Raw genomic sequence first — 17641 nt, 5'->3', positions numbered from 1 at the left:
ACCTAGGTTAAGACTCTGGTCTGGACTTCCAGGTATGAAACACTTTTAGAATGCCTTAGAACTAAATGCCATTTCTAAGACTTGGAGTCTCGGTGCACTTGTTTTATTCCTCATCTGATCTGGGTGTGATTACTGTATTCACACCTGCCCAAACGAATCACATCAAATTTGAAAACAAACCAGAGTCTGATTCAACCAGACCAAAAAGTGCAGGTGTGAAAACACCCTAAGAGACTTTTTCTCAGAACCACCCTGTTTATGCCCAAAGTCTGCACCACCTTGAAGTGTGTTTGACTGTCCGTGGTTGCTCATGGAGGTGCGTGGGAGGTGGAAGAGGAGGGTCTGTGAGTGTGTGTGTCCGTGTGCATTTGTTCATACATGCCTTTGTGAGCATATGTGTGTGTTTGTGTATGTTTGTGTGTGTGTATGTATGTGCAGGCGTTTGTTTGTGTGTGCCGAGCCGTGGAGGTGTTGTGGCCGAGCCTGCAGGGGGGAGGGGGGGAGTCGAAGCTTCAGAGCGAATCAATGCGTTTGAACTGAGGGATTGCAGTTGAACAGCCCCGGCACAGCCAGCTGGAATAGACACACACATACATATACACACACACACACACACTCTTTCTTATCCACTTACACACACACACACACTCTCTCTCACATACACTTCTCTCTGTCAACACCTCTCTCTTATGCAGAGACGAGGAGAAGAGGTAGAGAGAATTTTAATGGTGGTCTCTCCGCAGCTCTCCAAAGCGCTGCCTATACGGTCACGGAAGAGATCAAACCCTGAGCTGCGGAAGAAAAGAGCAAGGCTCCAAGGAACCCGGCTCCCCCCCCACCCCCTCAGTTGTGAACAACGTCAATCGCGCACACGCCAGTCCTTTCTTTCATCTCATATGCATGCAAATGAAGCGTCTTATGCAAATGTCCCAGTTGGGGGGGAGGGACGGGGTTGAGGGTGGTTGATGGGGTTGCAGTTTCAGGTTCAAATCAGTCATTTGTGACGTGTGCACCTGACTCCCCGATCCAGACGCACCGCTGCAGCAGGTGTTGCGCCGCGCCGCTCTCCTCGGCATGCCGTCGGCGACAGCCATCCTGGTTGGTACCAGCCAGCCCACTGGGGGGCAAAGTGCCAGGCGGCGCCGAAAGCCCCAAACGTTCCCCTCAGAGCGCCGCCGAGCCGCTCCTCACCTTCTGTTTCGGAGATCCAGGCCAGAAAACAGTCCTCAAACGACTGCAAGCCCAAAGATAATGTGCACTTGTTATATGTAGAGTACTCAGCATGAACTCTTATGTTACTGTACTGGTAATGCCCCCTCAGTATCTGGAGTATCCTAAAGTAACCTGGATCAGGTAGCATGTTGTCATGTGCACATTAGGAAGTCAAAGTCTTGTTTTGGGTTTATACCAGATGATCCTGATACACAAGGTCAAATCTATCAGACCCAACAGTGCTCTTTTTTAAATGATGCTAACCTAATGAAGAGTACTATAGGGAGTATAAAGGCTGGCTAAAGCAAAACACTAAACCTGATTTTTGACTCATTGTCTGCTGCCAGTTCAGAAGATCCAGTGCCATTTGACAGACAAAAACTGCAAAGCCATAAAATCATCCTGGTGGATTTTCCCAGTAACCTGGGCATAAAGTTTGATGGAATGTTTTCATGTCCAGGTCACCTTTTGGAGCTCCAACAGCAGGCTTAGAACACTTCAGTTTAGTAGGCATTACGCAACTCAACACTTAGCAACACTTCATAGATGCTTTATATTTTCAATAATATTCTTCTCAGCTGATTGTGGAATATCTTGGACAAATACATTTCACCAATCATCAAGTTTTGTAGAGATATATAAAGGGTTTTAAATCATTTGAAAAAGATTTAATCTAGTAGGAGATAGCAAAACCACTCGTTCATAAACTAGGTCTCAATTTAATTGTTTTACAGTGGACAAAGTGTGCAATTAGTCATGTTTCCATCCACTGTAACAGTAGCCACAGTAAAAATATCCACCTAGCTACACATCTGGGAGTACAAATGCACCAGACAGTTCTGAGAGAGTGGTGTAGAGCCACTTTTCAGAGGAGCTTTAGGTGAGTTTCAGGCATTTCAGAAGTAGAAAGAACCCTTTAAAATGCTGTGTCATATTTGGACCATACTTACTTATGGTCATTCGTTTTCTCTTACCAGCTAAGCATAAATATCTGATAAAAGAATCCCCATTGCTTAATATAAGCTGAATTGAACATGTGCACTAAGTATAGGGTTGTGTAGGTAGTATTAGGTAGTGGGGTAACGCTTGGCATAGACATAACAAAAGTTTGTTGCTGTACATTCATTGTATGTCAAGCAATAAAAGAATAAAACTGATTAAACGGTACAAAATATTACAACTGGCACCAGATATGGCTTGATAGATTACTACCCAGCCATCATACTTTTTGTACAATTTGTACAAGTTCTAGTGTAAAAATAATAATAACTGTAGCAACAACAATTGCAAAATTTTTTGCTTAGAGATTTTGAATTTTAGGTCAACACAGCTTTGTTCGCCCCCTCCACCCCCTCCGCCTGCCTAGCTCTCTTTTGCCCGTCTCTTTTCTCACCATATTGCTTACGTGAAGAGACAATGCTCTCCCATCACAAAGCCCCAAGCTGTCAGACTGGGCATGCGAGCAGTGCGCTTGGGGTGACGCTGCGTGGCGAAGCGGCCCAGCGCTCACGGGTTTCCGCCGCTTCCGACGTTTAATCTCCGAGGACGCCGGCGCCCGTGTTTACCAGATTTGGAACAACTGTGTGTGTGCTGCTTGTAGATAATGCGTTTGCTTTGTGAGTCGATCATTTAAACAGCCATAAACACCAGCAGAATTCAGCACATCCTATACTGGCGCCTTTTCCTCCTCTTCCCTCTCCCATGCAAATCAGCTGAGAAGAGGAGACGATTGTTTTGCAGGGCTTTAACACCTTCAGTGAACGTGTAAAGGTGTGAGGCAGGAGCTGATTGTGAACGTTCCTGGTGTGTAACGATCTATAGTGGACAGGGCTACACACACTCTGACTCTGAAGAGGCTCAGCTGGCCTTGTCCACTTGCTCAGCCATCCGAAGGGTGGACGGCCAGAAGCCTGAAGGGAATGCTGACCCCCAGGCAGCCATCAACACCACCGGTCATGCAGAACATACACAGAAACACACTTGAAGAGATAGTTTTGGGGAGGATGAAAAATAGGTAGTTGGAAAACTGTCGGGAAGCCATTGGTTTTGGGAAGCAGCTCATATTTACACTTAATGATGGATCTTGGACTTGGACCAATTCAGGGACTCTATCCTTAGTAGGCTTCATTGAAAGACCAATTTTGACCAATAATCCACAGAGTTCAAGTTCAAGCATTAGTCTGTTAAATAGCAATGGAAAAAAAAAATACAAATGCATATTTGAATTCCCAGAGGTCATTAGATATTCTCTGAAAGCCTTGATGGCTCTAAAGATTCCCCATTGGGCTTTAAGGTGGGGAGGTGTGTTCTGCACATACAGTGCTGTTGACCCACTGTGATTTTAGGTTTTTATGACTCTGCAATCATCCAGCTGGAGTCCATCTTCATAGCGATGAGCCTTTTTTTTTTTTTTCCTTTTTTGCACATAAAGGACAACGGCAGGCTCTGAGATAATGGCATCTCTCATATCGCCCATCACCTTCTGGACTGTGGCATGAAATAGGGGGAGGGAGCAGACACCTGCTGTCCTATCTCTGAATTTGCCCCATCGATCACATTTCTGAATGCAGTTGTGCACACACACACACATTCACACATGCACACACTGACACACTCCTACTCACTCCTGCACACTTGCACACAGGAAATATGGTAGTCGGTTTTTGAAATAAAGAAGAACGAGGCTCGTCCTGGCAGAGGCAGAAGCTGAAGGGGGAAGAAGCTGGAGGGACAGAATCTGACAGTTGTGAGGGAGGCGGGGGGACTGTAGTGAGGCAGTTGACTAGAGACTAGACTGCAATTGTGTGGACTTCACCAGCCTGTAGGGGACATTGAATCGGACAGCGTCCGTAGCTGGAGCTCTGCAGCTGACTGCTCCACTTTTGGACAGGCACAGATACCGCCATCGTCCTCTATCCATAAAAGGGGGACGAAAAAAAATGGAGAAAAGGAGAAAAAGAGACATTTCGCCTGGAGGGAGACATGACCTTCAGCCAACCCTGCATCCTTCCTTTCTCCCTCTGTCTCTCACTCCCACGTACACTAGCGCACACACATAAAGCGAGCCCTCCTTAAATCACTGCTCCCCGCTCAATTACATTGCAGGTAATCTGTGTGGTATTGGAGATTAAAGTTTAATTAGGGCGAGCCGAGTCATTTGGGCCCTGGGTTTAATCTAATCACGCTGCACCGTGCGCCGCTCGGCTTCTGATGCGCACCGATGTCGTGTCCGAGTACGACCCGCGAGCCGGGATCTGGTACGGCTCTTCTTTTTTTTCTTCTTCTTCATCAACTGAGAACAAAGGCTCCCCATTCCCCCGTCTACCTCTTCTGGCTTGGCTGCGCTCCACCGACACATTCACACACTCGCCCATCCCTGTCCACACTCTCCTTTTCCCTCTCTTCCTCTCTCTCTAACTCTCTCTCTCTCTTTCTCGCACTGTCGCTGTACCCAGCGGGTCTCTACAACAGACAGCAGGTAGGGAGGGGTGGTAGAGAGTGAGAAAGAAAGTGAAAGAGAGAGTCAGAGAGAGAGAGAGAGAGAAAGAGAGAGTCAGAGAGAGAGTGAGAGTGAGAGAGACTGGGGAATAAATGAGCCAAAGCTCCAGCATCCCTTTGTCTTAAGCCTCATCCCCCAAACCGCTGACTCTCCGGGCATCAGAAAAAGCATTTCTGACAGAGCAATCGCATCAGCTGACGCTTTTCAAAGTGCCTGTCCTCCCCCGCCCCCCTTTTTGCCACCCACAACCCACCCCCGCTCCTGCCAGATATAGGGGCTCTTATGCTCTTCTGCCTGGTTTGGAGGTTTGTAGAATGTATGATTTCTTCCCTGTTTGAGAGTGAATGACCTTAAAGAGCGCAGCAGCGATGGGCTCCCAGGATAGTAGGGCTACAGCTAACGATTGCATCTCTTAATTTAGTTTGTTTTAAATCTGATCACATTTTCTCCACCATTTGAATGCCATTTGAACTCCACCTATCACTGGTATTGCGCCCAACACTTGAAGGGTGTAGTGTAACCAGACACTACCTCTTTTTGAACTGCCATTGATGCAGCAACACTGGGTAGCCAGCACATTCAAAGGAAAGTGCAGCGACCCAGCGCTGATACATCAGCCAGCAGATGCCTATGCTAAGCAAGGCTCTCTGACTCCAGCTGCTGATGGCAAGCAGCATGGTCTTTATGGAATTTGAACTGGCTAGTTTGCTGGGCCACTCAGAGCTCCTAACAAATGCATCTTCATTTGATTTTTGTGTTGCAGGGAAGCAAAAGTAGCCATTCACAATATGTAGCCAAAGTGTCCTTGCAGTCTTTCAGAATTGTGGTCTTCAAACTATCATAGTCATCACAGAAGCTTAGTCAGTCCAAACGTCTAAACCTACATAATGCACAGATGTAGAGCAAACCCTTGGAGCGGCAAGTGGTCCATGTAGTCATCTTTGGGGACTACTGCTGTGGACTATTACAGACTCCATGTCCACAGCAACCTTTATTTGCAGCCTTTTTTTCATAAGCATTTGCATCAGCTTAATTCACAAGTTGTCTCAGCAATCGTTGACTAATCGCACGAGATGCGCTGTGGCTTGCAGTCGCAAGAAGATGATTGACTGACCTGTGTTCCCTCCTGTCCGAGAGCCTCCAAACAAAAGCAATTAAAGGGGGCTTACTAATTACATTAGGAGGTTCGTCCGAGCGGCACTGTTATTTCAGCGGCAAGTGAAGGAGATAGAAAGGGAAAAATCGATGAAAGACCTGCTTTGAAATAACAATCCTCATCCCTTTTGCTAACCCCTAGCTCCATTCCTGCTTCTCTCTTTCTCTCTGTTTCTCATTCTCTCTAGCTTGCTGTCTCTCTCTCACACACATTCCCCATGGTATACCCGGGGCCCGCTCTGATTTCATGCGCAATATCAGTGAATCTGCGGCTTTTAACGTTAGCCTGCCTCAGTGAAGCTGGGTTTTCAGAGCAAATATTCCCCAGCCTGGTCCTCCAGTAACAGCTATGCAGTTGATAAGGCAGAGAGTCAGAGCTTGACATGAATAGAACATGAAGAGTCCAGGACATGAAGGGCACCTTCTGGGAAAGACCTGGGGCACCATTGCAGCCTCGTAAATTGCCCAGCCTGCTGCTAAAAGAAATGCCTCTCCCTGAACTCTCTCTGTCGCTATATGCCACCCTTTGATTGCCCCATGCCATCCCTCCTTCCACTAATTGCATTGTACCGCCCTTTATCCAGCATTCTCTGTTTGGCAGACTTGAAATCCAGCCAACTCAGCTTTAGCCCCAAGCAACCTTCATGAACAAGAGCCAAGAGCCAAATTCACTGTTTGGTAAATCAGCTACAGAGGCGACAGACGGAAGGGAGCTCTCAGAGGCTCGAATCACAAGAACCCAATGTCAGATCCCAGTGCAGAGAATCCGTGGCTGGTGAAGTCCTCTGACGAATGAATTTAGAGCAGCACAGCTTTTCGGCAGCCAGGCGCACATCAAGCGACATGACAGCATCTGCCACATCTTTCCATGACTGAACTCCTGGTGATTATGACAGAGGGCAAAAGCAGACATAAATAAACTGCATATACTGTACCACAGTTGTATAATATCACATAGAATGGAACCTTACAATTTGTGATCCCTAAAAATTGGTATGTCTTAAAATGTGCTCAGAACTTCCTGAGACTTGACGAAGAGAAGCCAATTGAATATTATTTACACAAAAACATTCTAGTTTTTACATTTACATTTTATTAGTGAAGTTCTACAATATTGAGATTTCTAAGTAATTTAAGCTCTTACTTATAAAGGATTTGTTCTCTGTCAATCCACTGTAAAAATCCAAACACTGCATTCCGAAATAAGAACCTCATTCTAGCTGTTAAGCATGGGGGTGGTAGTGTAATGGTTTGGTACTGCTTTGCTAATTTGAGCCCAGGGCATCTTGCCATATTGATGAACGAACCTCTCTGTGACCTGAAGCCTTGATGTAAGTGGGTCATGCAACAAGACACTGACCCAAAGTCCACTAAGAAATGTTTAGAACAGGACAAATGAAACATTTTGGAATGTCAGTGTCAAACTCTGGGAAGCACTGGGAGAATATCTTGCTGCTCTGTAGTCACATTTCTAGCTCAAGGCTGGTGTTGGTGGGCTACATCTGACACTCCCAAGGTCACTGTCTGCTGTTTTTTTTTTTTTTTACCCTGCTTTGAGGTAAAAGGTTAGTTTGTTGTTAAAGTGGACCAAAAAGGAGGAATGAAAAGCAGGCCAGTCAGGGAGGGATATGAGTGGAATGTGCAGAAAGTAAGATTTTAAGTTCATGTGAAAGAGAGAAGGGCAGTGGAAGAAAGAGAAAGCAAGAAGAAACGACACGATGCCTCTCGGAGAGAGACGGAACAAAGCGACCCCTCTGCTTCATCAATTGGAGATCTGAAGTAGAGGGGGAAAGGAAAAGAAGGAGAAGAAAGTAGAGCGGCGAGCCACACTGGGAGAAATAAATGACGGTGCCCTTATTGAGCGCAGCAAGGCATATAGCATTTCGGGCCAGTAATGTCATTGCGCCTTTTGTACCGCCGTTATTGATGAAGTCTGTCTCAAAGCAAATAATCCCTCTGAACAGGCAGCATCCGAGACTTCTCGTTCCATTCCGGGAGATCAATGTAAGCGATCTCAGGGACAGAAAACGTGGTGGGAGAGAGAGAGCAAGGTGCAATCAGCTGAAGAACGGACAGGCACAGCTGGTGCACCCCTGCAAAGAGCGAGGGAAACACAGAGAGAGAGAGAGAGAGAGAGAGAGAGAGGGAAAGCAGGAGACAAAGCGGAGAACAAGATGAGAGAGCGGGTGAAAAGAAGATCAAAGAGGGGCCTCTGCTTCAGTAGAGCACATCACCAAGAGACATGGGCGTGGTAGTGGGGGGAAAAGTGGACCTGACTACCCAGGGCCCGAGTAGGGAGAGGGGCCCATGAAAATCCTGATTTTTTTTTCGCTCACTTTCCTTTGTTTACTGGCATGGATAGGGGCCCATTAACATAGAGGGTGTACAGGGCCCAGAATTTGCTGCTACGCCCCTGCCAAGAGACAAGAGCATAGCAGCCTCACCTGCTGCAGAGATACTAACATCCCTATCCCCCTCGCTCGCTCTCGTTCTCCCTCTCTCTCTCTCTCTCTCTCTCTTGCTCTCTCTCTTCATTGCTCTATAGCTCCCTGCTCCCCTCGTGCACTAGAATATCAATCAGCCTCCTGCCCCAATTTGCCGACCCCTCGCACTCCCGTTTTTCTTTTTTCTCTATCTTTTTCATCTCCTTATTTACTCTCTCACACTCTCATTTCTCATTCTTTTCCTCCTTCTTTCTCTCACCTGTTCACTCTCTCTCTCTCTCTCTCTTATTTTCAAGTGCTTCTCCATATTTTTTCCATCTTTGACTCTCATGCTGACTCCCTCTCTTTTTTTCTATCTACCTCTCTTGCTGTTTCCCCTTTTGTCTTGCTCTCTCTCTCTCTCTCTCTCTCTCTCTCTCTTTCTTCTTTCTTTCTCTTTCACACTCTCTCTCTGTCATTTTTGTGTCTTTCTCCTTATTTGTCTCTCTCGCACTCTCATTTAAAATAAGACTCCGTCTTATTTTATCTTTACCTTTGTTTCTTGCTCACTCTCTCTGTTACTTACTGTCTAAATATGTGTCTCACAGTTTCCCACAGTTTTCTTTCTTATTTCTCTGCTTTTGCTGTCTCTCTCTCTTGAATGTTCACTCATTCTACCTACTTATCTTCTCTTTTTCTCCCGTTCTCTCTTTCTCTCTCTCTTTCTCTCTCTCTCACACTCTTTTTTCCTTCCTTCATCACCACCTTTTTTCTCTGTCAGTCTTACACTCTCTACCTGTCTTTCTCTACTTTTTTCTCTCACTGTTATTTCCTGTGTCTTTTGTCTTCTTTTTCTCGCTATCCCTCACATAAATAGAGATTTGACATTCCCAATATAGTTTCAAAGCTCTTGGTTACGTACATGGAGTCATCTCTGTTGTTGCCAGGGTAGCCAGGCTAGCCAGGTCATCTGCAGCTTCCTCAGGCTCAGAGAAATGGGAGGGTTTTTCTCATTTTTATATATATTTTTTAGATTTTATTCAGGTTTGTTTTTGTCTTCCATATTAAGTTTCAATTTTCTGTGCAAAATCGAAATTGAATTAAAAGACAAGAACCTCATCCTAACTGTTAAGCATGGGGGTGGCAGTATCATGGTTTGGGGCTTCTTTGCTGGTTTGAGTCTAGGTCAGCTTCCCATTTATCATTGAAATATGATATGATAGGAAATTCTACCTAACCATTTGTACCCTTACCTTTGTTTTTGAGTGTTACCCTTCTTTTTGGAACCGAGTTACAAGTTGGTGGAAATTCTCCCCCTTAAGAAATGTGACAACCCTTCAAGAACCCTATCTATTGCTAAAATAAAGACGTAGGGTTCAACGGGTACATTGAAATTTGGTCATCATGAGTCACAAAGCAAGATATTGCCAGTCCTGTATCTGCTTCTCTGCATACTTTACTATTCTCCTTTCACAGGACCACCACAGATCAACTACTATTTACGTAGGGGATCACTCTCAGTACTGCAGTGACTGCACTGGCATAATGGTGGTGTATGAGGTGTTGGTTTGTGTTGTGCTGTCTGTACAAGTGGATCAGACACAGCACTGCTGCTGGAGTTTTTAAACACTGTAACCACTCACTGTCTACTTTATTAGACACTCTTACTTAGCTGCTCCACCTTGTAGATGTAAAGTCATTCATCAGTGCCCACAAGATGCTGCCCACAGGACAATTCTAAAGTTGGTGGACAATTCTCAGTCCAGCAGTGACACTGAACTGTTTAAAACCTCCAGCAGCACTGCTGTCTATCATCTCTTAAGTCTAGAAAGAAAAGGTGCATTTTGAAATGAACCTTAGTCTAATAGGAATGGTAAGAAAATAAATAAAAAGAGTAGTTAATTCAGGAACACATATGTAAATAGCTTTTGATTACATATGCAGAGTCGTCTCCGTTGTTGCCAGGGTAGCCAGGTCGTCCTCAGCTTCCTCAGGCTCAGAGAAACAGGAGGTATTAGGACTCTGTGCTGGATGTGATCAGCAGACTGCATTTATCTCTCCTCAGTCTATGGCGCTGTCGCCAAAAGCTGCTTAAGCTCCGTCTCCCTGCCTCGAACATGCGTTTTAGACTGATTCAGGTATTAGGGTGCTTTGGGTGCAGCTGGAGACTTTTCGCACACACACACACAGACACACACAGACACACCCACTAATGCACACACACCTCGACACACTCGCATTTCGTTTCTGTCTCTCTTACTTCTTTTCGAACGCAATTGGAATTGGAGTGGAAGAGGCAGGTGGACTCTGGCCATGCCTGCCCCAGTCCCCTCTCCCTCTATCTGTGTGTTGGCACAGCGGTGGCAGCCCCCGAGGCGCAGTGCCCGGGGCACGGCTGGCGCTGATGAAACATGCAGCAGGCTCCTCGCAGCAGGGAGGGCAGGGCAGCACGCTTGCTTCGCTCAGCGTCGTCATGCCGACAGCGCCGGGGCTCGACATTTAAAGCCCACTCTCCAAATCCCCCCTAATGGCAGGAGCCACCCGGACAGTACCCACAGTGTTTGGACTGCTACAATTAAATGTACCAGTTTCGTGCTTGATTGATTGATATTGCTTGACTGGACAATATGGGCGTGTCTTATATGTCTTATCGCAGCACTGCATTTATTAGTATTTTTTTTTCCATATCAAATCATGCATCTCAACTAGAAGATCCTTAATGTTTATTAGAGATAAAGATATTGTAAATAAATGTTATTCAGAGTAATTTTGAAAAAAAAAAATCAATTTTGTTTTAAATTTATTGTATTTTATTATCTTATTTAGACAGAAAACGCATGCATGAAGTCATGCTTAGTTTAAAGCAATAAGCAAGTAAATACTTAATAATAAATGCTAAATAAATACAAATCCCGAATAGTGAATATACTCCCCATAATTGCTTTTCTGTGATTTGGCTTTGGTTGTAATACTGAATTGAGGACTAGGGGTGGGCGATATGGCTCTAAAATAATATCACGATATTTCAGGGTATTTTTGCGATAACAATATACTTGGCGATATAGGAAAACCGAAAAATAAATAATTAATTTCAGGAATATAGTATAAGAGTATAACAGTATAATCATAATGTGGCAAAATAAATAAAATAGCATAAAATAATATAATGCCGCAAAAAATGTTGCAGAATATTTAGTGCATGCATATAAACTGCAAACTAAAACAATTATACAATAAATACACCTAAAGCTTTACAGTAAATAATAGACTACTTTTAGGTCAGAACAGCCCTGTTATCACGATATGGATTTTTAATATCATGATATTTCTGTCACAATATATTGTATACGATATAATATTGCCCACCCCTATTAAGGACTAGAGTCAAGTTGATCCTTTAAAAACAAATCCACAAATATTAATTATAAATCATTGTACATGATTAAATCATAATAGCATCCCCGTTTGGTTATTTGATTAAGCCCAATTTTAGCTTTGAGTAGAACAGTGGACTAAGGCTCTGACAATATGATCAAAGGATTGCTGGTTTGAATCCTGGTCATACTGCTTGCCATCAGCAGCCGGAGTCAGAGAATGAGTGGGTAGAAGAACTCTCTCCCCACATCACTTCCAGAGGCGTCTGTTAGCTAATGTATTAGAGCTAGGTTGCTGCACTTTCCTCTGACTATACTGGCCACCCATTGATGCTGCTACAGGCATTGCTGGTGATGGGGGAGTTCATATAAATGGGAATTGAGTAATTGGCCTTCCAAATGTTATTTTTTAAAGCCCAGTTTTTATTATGACTAATGATTTGGATGAATGCAAGCAATGGGAAATTTAATATATCCATATATCTTAACTGCAGGGTCACTTCCTCCCTGATTTCTGCTTTATGTTGAGCATCAATACTGCATAAAACAGAATTCATATCATTCAAGTCAAGTCCTACTGAAATACACACCAAGGTGCAGTCCTTTAGAAATCTAAAGTCTAAAATTACAGAACCCAATTCACGTACTGAACAATTGTGATTAATTTGAGAAAAGTGGGCCATATTTTAACATATTACTTAAACTACCAGAAATAGCAGCCTTGCTCTTCTTCCTAGTGTCCAGTAATATGCTTCCTTTAATGACTAGCTCTCATATGCAGCAGATAAATCATGGAAGTGACCAACAGGACTTGAAATAAGCTTAAAAAAGCAGAACAGAATGTTCCGGACCATTCCACACTTCCACTAGCCGAACGCCCTCTTATTCCTTCCTGACTGCTGAGAATCACTGGGCAGGTCTGTTCATTGAAAGGTAGGATAGAAAGCCGCAGCTCTGTCAGTCAAAGTGATGTCTCTGAGAAATGCACCTTGCGCAGAATGGCCAATCGAAAGTGTCCAATCCGATTAGCATCTTCCCAACTGTCATTCTATAGCTTCAGAAACCTTGTACATTAGACAAGCTTCTTAGCTCCATCAGAACCTACAGTATCACAGGCTTTAAATACAGGATCTGCAGCTGTATATCAGACGGACTGGACTGTCTGTAATTTCAGCACTGAGGTCGCTAAATTTAATTTAGTTAATTCAGTTAAAGATGAGCCTCGTTGATGATTTTTTTTTCAGTGGGTGTTATTTATCCACTCATTTCAATGCAGATCTTGCAGGTGAACAATTTAATTTATTTTCTCAACTGGCCGCATTTAAATTGGATTGACCCTGTGCACGACCCTTGTCCCCGTCATAAACCCATTGTCCATGGCTGATCTTTTTTTCTGCATTTTATATATAACCAATTCCATTTGGCTTGTCTGTAATATCTTTTCCTATGCAGTGGTCACTACTCTGGGTATTTTCTTTTTTTATCTTTTCATTATATCAAAGGCTTTTTGGTTGCAGGCTCAATTCCCACAGGTTGTCTCACGCCCACTAATCCCTTAACCCCAGCTACCTTATGAGGGATTGGTAAATGCCAAACACCTCATTTATTGGTTTATTGGATTACAAATCCCGAATAGTGAATATACTCCCCATAATTGCTTTTCTTATATTAGCAGGCACCAGAGTGATGATTTAATGAAGTAATAATACCTGGTTTATGCTGCAATGTTTGCTCGAAAACAACTCATATTCATAAAATATCTGCAGTTCCTTCCTACAGAATTTTCAAAGTATAATGTCAACATCAATACAGAATATGGCATCAAAATGCCAAGTTCATGAATATGTAGGGGAACGAGGGAAGCTGCCAAGTCTACTGGAGTGTGTGTTTGTGTGTGGTCTTTCCTAAGAGGTTTTTCACTGCAGGGCTGAACAGTTCTGAGCATGGAGAGAAACCGTCATGGTGTCTTTTCCACATGGACCTGGTTCATGGACTTGGAACGCCTACAAACCAGTGGATCTAGTTTTCTTAAGACTAAGAAAGTTACCTAGCCTGATCTGCATTGGGTCACAGTAGCATTTAATAGGAAGTTTTAAAGACTGGAAGATTTGGGCCATCTTAACACTTTGGTAGTAGTGATGTGGGATGAGGTCTGTGGCTAGAATGCTAAATTTGTGTTAATTTAGTGTTAAGAAAAAAGTCTAGTGACTGGTGTGCTAACACTGTAGTAGTGATGCTGGATGAGCCCAGTCAGTGACATGCTAATTTTAAATTATTGCTCATGAGCAATACGGGTAGTTGGCTTGCTAAACATATGGTAGAAATGTTGGATGAACCGTGTAGCCGGCATGCTAATGCTACAAACTAGGCTGGGTCTAGTTTTCTAGACACTAAGAAACACTAAGAAAGTTAGCTAACCATATCTGCATGGGGTCACAGAAAAAAAAATCAGAGGGATTCTTAGGGGACTAAGCAAATTGCATATTGGTTATTTGGGTCACGCTAAAATGGTGGTATTAATGATGTAGGATGAGGTCTGTGGCTGGAATGCCAAATTTGCATTAGTGCACAGTCACTGGTGTGCTAACACTGTAGTAGTGACCATGTGCTAGCAATTTTAATGACCCCTGTAGCTGGTATGCTAATGCCGAAATAGCAATGTCAGACATATATGGACTATACATTGTGTTGGGTCCCGTTTTCCTAACACTAAGAAAGTTGGCTAACCATATCTGCATGGAGTCACAGAAGCATTCAATGGGAAGCTTCAATGACTGAACGATTTTCATATTGGTTAGTTGGGCCGTGCTAACACTAGTGGTAATAGTAATGTGGGATGGGATCTGGGGCTGGAATGATAAATTTGCTTTAGAGTTAAGAAACAAGTCTAGTTACTGATGTGCTAACACTGTAGTAGTGATGCTGGATGAGCCCAGACATCGACATCCACATTTTAAATAATTGCTAATGAGCAAAATGTGTGGTTGGCATCCTAACAATGTGGATGCAATGCTGGATGAGCCCTGTAGCCAGCTTGCTAATGCCGAAGTAGCAATGTCAGACAGATTAACTTGGTTCAGCATGGAATGCCTACACATTGGGTTGGGTCCAGTTTACTTAACACTAAGGACGTTAGCTAACCATATCTGCAAGAAGTCACAGAAGCATTCAGTGGGAGGCTTTAAAGACTGAGCAATTTGTGTATTGGTTAGTTGGGCCATGCTAACACTAGTGGTAGTAGAGATGTGGGATGAGGTCTTTGGCTGGGATGCTTAATTTGCTTTAGAAAGAAGTCTAGTAGTAGTGATGCTGGATGAGCCCAGTCATCGACATCCACATTTTAAATTATTGCTAATGAGCAAAATGGGTGGTTGGCGTCCTAACAATGTGGATGCAATGCTGGATGAGCCCTGTAGTCAGCATGCTAATGCCGAAGTACACCTACACACCAGGCTGGGTCCAGTTTTCATAACACTAAGGAAGTTAGTTAACCATATCTGCATGGGGTCACAGAAACATTCAGGGGGAGGCTATAAAGACAGAGCATTTTGATTATTGGTTAGTTGGGCCATTCTAACACTAGTTGTATTGATGTGGGACAAGGTTTGTAGCTTATATGCAAGTTTAGATACTGAGTTACTAGTGTGCTAACACAGTAGTAGTGATGCTGAATGAGCCCAGCCATTGACATGCTAATTTTAAATTGTTGCTCACAAGCAACATGGGTGGTTGGCTTACTAACTGGTATCAATGTTAAATAAGCCCTGTAGCCAACATGCTAATGTTGTAGTAGCAACATAGGATGAGGTCAGTAGTAATGTGGGATGAGGTCAGAAGAACTCACAGCTCTCTATCAGTTTTGCATGTAGTTGTTGTTTAATTTAGTTTTAGAGCATTTTAAATGCTCTATTTTTTCAATTAGCATCCAGGAATGAGACCAAACACATCTGAAAACAGCCACAGACAAGACCCCATGCATGTCCATGTCCTGATTAAGCAGCACAGCAAATGGAAAAATAAACCAAGCAAGGCTAACAGTTGTGTACAAAAATGTCACAAAAATATATATATGGCACAATTTTAGTAACTATTTAGCCCTACAGATAAAAAGGCCCGTATTTTCTTATGCTACCCTAGCATGCATATGTGAGGGGGATAACTTGGATATAAAAACATGGGATGAGCTTTTGTGCCACCAGCGCAAGAAAGAGAAAAGATAGATTCTAATGGATGTTCATACAGAGATAATGCGATCAAGGGAGCACTGTGTGTGAGATTAGTTAGCATGGAGCGTGACAATCAAGGCCTACACGTGTTCTTATATGTACAGCCAATGCATTATTCAGAAACGTAGCCCTGCACTGGCTGCTAAAGGTCTCATTGGGCATGCCTTTTGAAGGTACACTGGAGCCCACTGTGTTGGCATCCTGCTTTTACCACATTCTCTCATTCTGCATGTTAGTCAGGGTTAAGAACCGTGATTTAAAAAGAAAACGATTCAAACCCAGTCAAGGACCATGAATGCTGTAGAAATGTGGTTTTGTAATAGGCTTTTCTTTGAAAAATAAGACAAAAATACACGTAGGCTTTTTAGCCAGCACACAGTACAGGTGGGAACATGATAAAATGCATTCTGAGGGTGCATTGCAATTTTATCACTTATACTAAATTCATTCTAAAACGTAGTAGGGGATGTATATGAACACATCATCAATGTATGCATGTATGAATGCAATGCAAGAGCAGGACAGTGCCATCCACCGTCTGGAGCACACTACAAATAATTGCTAGTTTTATAGGTCAAACTGGGTGCCTCATCCTGATTTGGATAAGGGACTTAACAGGATGCATGTAAAAGCCAGATGCAAACAGGGACCAAGTTATATGGTATTGTAGAAAGGTCTTCATGTAGTTTGCCATCAGCTGCCGGAGCCCTGAGAGAGCAAAATTAGCCTTGGTCTCTCTGGCTGGGTAGATGAGGCTCTTTCCCTTCATTACTCCTAAGGTGATGTCGATTAACGCGAGGCATCTATGAGCTGATGTATCAGAACCGAGTCGCTCTGAGTTCTCTGAGCGCGCTGTGATGCTACTTAGCAATGCTGCATCAGGCGGTGGCAGCAGAGGATATACCACTGAGTTGCAGCTAAATGGGTGGGACAATTGGCAATTGATCTAAATAGGGGAAAAATGGGTTAAAAATTAAATATCTTATTTGTAAAGTGATCCCCGTCACACCATCCATGTAGTCCTGTTAAAAAAAAACAGTTTTCCAAAGTCACTGCATTTAACCACACATACTAGTGCTGCTCAATATTGGATACAATGATTATAATATAAATAATTCCCACTATTCCCACTAATTTGTCCTTTGAAGATATGTCATGGGAAATGAGAACAGTCCATAATGTCCTTTTATATCAAGCAATTTGTAGCATGATATTCATGGTTTATTTTGGCTTGAAACTACCTTCCCTTTGATGTGACTGTTGCAAATGTGCACGTTGACAATGGAGATGACGATGCTCAGATGATAAATTGTGCAGCCCTTATATATAAACTGAAGTAAAAAAAATATGCAACGCACTCACTGATGCATCGTCACATGCAGCCAAAAAAAAGGAAAAAAGAAAAAAAAAGTTTCTCCGCATTCCCATTTCACACGAAAAAAGCACAATCAAGCATGGTAAAAATGCACTGCTTGTACATTTCCACTATGCATGCTTTGAGGTCCTGAAGCTCGCATCCCAAGCGATCTTATTTGGGTCATTGTGTAAACAAGTACAGCAGCACCACTGAACCAGTAATAGATGGCTCGGGGTCTCCTGGGAGGTCCGCTGTGCTGTTTGCTGGAGGGGAGTGGTGAGCTCAGGGGCTTGGTGACTTCAGACAGAGCGCTAGTCAGATGAGTAATGCGAGAATCTGATGGGACCAGGTGGCTGTCCCTCGACAGGCTCCCAGTGCTGGAGTGCAGAGACGGA

At 43.5% G+C, this 17641-nt stretch overlaps 1 protein-coding gene across 2 annotated transcripts in view; it reads left to right on the top strand.

Annotated features, from left to right (window-relative positions):
- LOC103025970 (retinoic acid-induced protein 1) overlaps positions 1–17641 on the top strand; it is an 84538-nt gene that overhangs the window by 49203 nt on the left and 17694 nt on the right. The window lies entirely within an intron of this gene.

The sequence above is a fragment of the Astyanax mexicanus genome, chromosome 19 (assembly GCF_023375975.1).
Source record: "Astyanax mexicanus isolate ESR-SI-001 chromosome 19, AstMex3_surface, whole genome shotgun sequence".
NCBI lineage: Eukaryota > Metazoa > Chordata > Actinopteri > Characiformes > Acestrorhamphidae > Astyanax > Astyanax mexicanus.
The sequence above is the reverse complement of the archived record's forward strand: the minus strand, read 5'-3'. Positions and strand labels throughout refer to the sequence as shown.